At 35.4% G+C, this 3,874-nt stretch overlaps 2 pseudogenes; one reads left to right on the forward strand and one right to left on the reverse strand.

Moving 5' to 3' along the window:
* Window positions 1-1,879: 1,879 nt before the first annotated feature.
* On the reverse strand, window positions 1,880-1,998 carry LOC118602632 (annotated as a pseudogene).
* Window positions 1,999-2,159: 161 nt separating this feature from the next.
* LOC118601829 lies at window positions 2,160-2,278 on the forward strand (annotated as a pseudogene).
* The last annotated feature ends 1,596 nt before the right edge of the window (window positions 2,279-3,874 follow it).

Below are 3,874 nucleotides of genomic sequence, written 5' to 3' on the forward strand. Positions count from 1 at the left end.
CGCCCTTCCTTAAATATAGAAAAAAACTTGCTGAAATTGTTTCTTCTATTAAAAAAATTTATTTCTATTCTCAGTTCCCTCAAGAATGATGTAATTGAATTTCATTGTGCTTTTTTGAGATATAACTATAAAACAAATACCACCTAACCTGAAAAACGCAGCATTTCTGTTTCCAGAGAATTTATGGCAAAAGCTAAAACTCTTTGGTTACCAAATATAATGAAAACAAACCACATCTCTTCCTAACAAAAAGACTAGCAGCTGCATTTGCAAAGCCACTGCCACTAACTGGTTTCCAAGGGGTTTCTTATTCCGAACACTAGAGGACACTGGTGATCCACTCAACTCTGTTCCAAGGCTTTTAAAAATTCAATGTGTTGCCAGAAGCTTTTCAACTTTCAATGGTCAGGAATGGAGTGGAAAATAACTGTTCGAAAGTCTGTGTTTTGAAAAAGAGAGGTTAAAAATATTCTTTGCAGAACCTACAGGAGAAAGAAGAAAAGTGACTAATCTTTGTTCCATGCCAGCTAATTGTCCTGGTCCAGAAGTTGTCCTGAGTTCAAATTTCATCATTTGTTAAAACTAATGCCAGGAATAAAATTCGTAAAATAGAAGATGACTGGTTCAAATCCTAGGTGTTAGAAACACCTTTTTTTTTTTTTTACTTTGATTTTTGCTGTTACATGATGAAATAGGTTTATAACTATTGAAAAGACATTGTGGGTCACGAGCACTATCAAATGGAATATGTTTAGTTAGACATAATGAGGCAAGGCAAAAAGCATTGAAAAAAACAAAGGCAGTGAGAGTATGACACCTTCACAAACAGAGTTTGAAATGAAATAGTAGAATCCCTAGTTATCTGTATGATCCATGCTCCAGATGCTTTGAGGCACAAGGGAAAAATAAACAGCAGAGGTAAAACGACGGAAAAAAATTACAGAGACACCAATATTTGATGTGAAGTATTGAAGTAAAGGAAGCTACCAATTAAAAAGCATTGACGACAAATCAATTAAGTGTGACTAGGATAATGAAAGCAACAGCAAGCAGGGGCCACTGTAAAATCTACTTGATCCATAATTATTTTTTCATCACAGATTTAAAAAAAAAACAAAACAAAACATTCCTTTCCTATTTTTCCCAAAGCTTCTAGTTAGAGACTTTAGGGAGGGAAGCCTATTTTTCTTTTATACTATCCTCCTGGCTAAATATGTCCGTTCTTACCACATGCATGGAGAGAAGGCACTGCCTAATCTCAAACGTGCCTGAGGAAAGCATGGCCTAATACCAGCCAGGGTCAGCAGTCTTCCTACTTCAGTGTGATCCTCTGAAGAACGGGAGTCACTGCAGCCCTTGAAGCCTGCCTAATCTCCACCCTGTTCTCTCATGTATTACTGCTGAGAGTAAGTCATCTGCAACATGAATGTCCTCTTGAATGCAATACAATGTGCTGTAACAGTATGTAACAGTGAAGTTTATCAGATGGTCAAGTCACTTAGTCACATTAGGAAGAGCATCTGTCCAGGATAATAACAACCAACTCAGCTCCACGTCTGAGTTTGTCTCCTCCCAGATTGGTTGTCACCTTCTTACTCTGTAATAAATTAGTTTCTCTTAATCTCAATCAAATTCCTTTGACCTAAAGACTTACTTATTTTGCTAACTGGTTTCTATTCCATATCCAGATGACTACATTGTTTGCTAACTTTATGAGTCCTCCTGTGTCTTTGATGTCAGATTGAAGATAATGGTTGTTTGTTTACAATGTTCTCTATTTTATTATTTATTTATTTATTTATTTAGGCAACTCTTAGTTGACCTCACAGATTGCAAGGACCTTGTCAATTTACAATCCCCCCCCTTTTTTTTTTTTTAACACCTACAGCACCTGGTCCTCCTAGGTGGTCTCTCATCCAAGTACTAATCAGGCTCGACCCTTCTTAGCTTCCAAGATCAGACGGGATTGGGCTTGTTCAGGGTGGCATGGCCATAGACTACAGTGTTCTTTAAAGTAGTTTAACCACCCAGAAGCTCTCATAGTTTGTAGAAGAGGATGCAGCAACTTACTCTACTGAATGGTATTTGTGGAAGACTTTACCTTCTCATTGTAAACAATTAATCTTTTGATGAGTAGCTTGACAAAGAAGTCAATATTCATCTATGGCCATGCTACACTGAACACGCCCGATCCTGTCTGATCTTGGAATTTAAGCTGGATTGGGCCTGGTTAGTACTTGGATGGGAGACCATCTAGGAAGACCAAGTGCTATAGGTTTACAAAAAATAAAGTCAATATTATTAAAATGCACATGCACAGGAAGGTAAATCTGAAACATACAACTGTTTTGTTTATAGAGCACTTTCTTTTGGTGGGTTTAGGCTTTGAAATGTGCAGGCACATAGTGTTAAAACCTTAGAGACAATGTTATTGAGGATGCAAAGATCAATATAAGTAGAAGGTAGTGAGATAGTCATGTATTTGACTTAGTCATGTATTTAACAGTTTGCATTTCTTTTATAATGTCTGTATCCATTTTCTTTATAAAATGAAAATCCTCACAGCTATTTTACGAGTTTCTGCATATTCTTTTTATACATACATATATATGGATGTTTATGACCAGATTCAATTTTTAATTCATTTTCTTGACAAGAGCTGATAAAATTTGAGTCCTTTTTGTTTGTTTCTAAAATGACTGAGTTTAAAAAGTGGAATAGGACATATGAAAGGTAGACTTCTTTCAGGAAATTCTCCCTTCTTTAAATATTTGAACTATATTTGAACTATAAATATGTGTTTATTATAATTGTTACATATATGTATACACATATACATATACATATATACATACACATATACATATAGGTGCACACACATAATTTTAAACTTTTACAATTTATAGTTCAAAGTATTTTATCCCCTCTTTAAAGACTTGTACATTATATTATTTAAAGCTAAAATTTTTTGTTGAGATAAATGTTTTTGTGGAGGTAACTAGTTTAGGAATTAAGGACATTTTGACTTTAAATTTTTCTCTGTTTAGTACCAAGGAATTATAGGATACATTTAGGACACAACTTCTTCATTGGTGACAGCTGCTCAAGCTTCCACATCCTACATACCTCAGGGTCAGAAGGTGGTTCATGCTCATTGCCCCCAAGAGCTATTTTAAAATTATCACTCTCTTATAAAAAACAGAGCAAAACAGACTCAAACAAACTCTGTTCTTTTCAAACATAAATTATTGGCACCATCATTTTCTATTCTGTCTTTTTAAGGTCATCTATTAATATTCTGACACCTGACTCGCAATGTATGTCTCATTTCAAGTCCTGCCATGAGGCTGGAAGACAATAATTTTCACTTGGCCTCAGTTTATTTAATGTCTTATGTCCAATGACTTCTTTCACTCTTCTGTTTTAGCCACTCACTCCGTTATGTGTGGGATCTGTTTATCATGAACACATCATATTTTTTGAGCATGATTTCCTATCTTTCTAATCAATCGATCAACTATCCCAACTCTATCTTTCCTTTCACCTCCTCTTGAAATTTTCAACTTTTTCTCTAGTCATCAATCTCCTCCTATTTTAACCTTTATCGCAAATCAGTTTTGGTTCCATAGTCCATCAGATAAGGTACTTTATTTATTTATTTTTTTTGGTTTGTTGTTACTAAATTCTTTTGTTGTACTATCTCTAGAAGCCCATCTTCAGTCCATTACCTCCGATGTGGCCTTTCCCTGGAAGACTTCCAACTCTACCACTACCCTTCTCTGACACCTTCTTAGCCTAGAGAACATGACTCCACTTGCAATCTATGGCTTAGATATTACTTCTGTAGGGAAGCCTTATCTGAATCCCCTGTACC

The sequence above is a fragment of the Rousettus aegyptiacus genome, unplaced genomic scaffold (assembly GCF_014176215.1).
Source record: "Rousettus aegyptiacus isolate mRouAeg1 unplaced genomic scaffold, mRouAeg1.p scaffold_m13_p_4, whole genome shotgun sequence".
Taxonomy (NCBI): domain Eukaryota; kingdom Metazoa; phylum Chordata; class Mammalia; order Chiroptera; family Pteropodidae; genus Rousettus; species Rousettus aegyptiacus.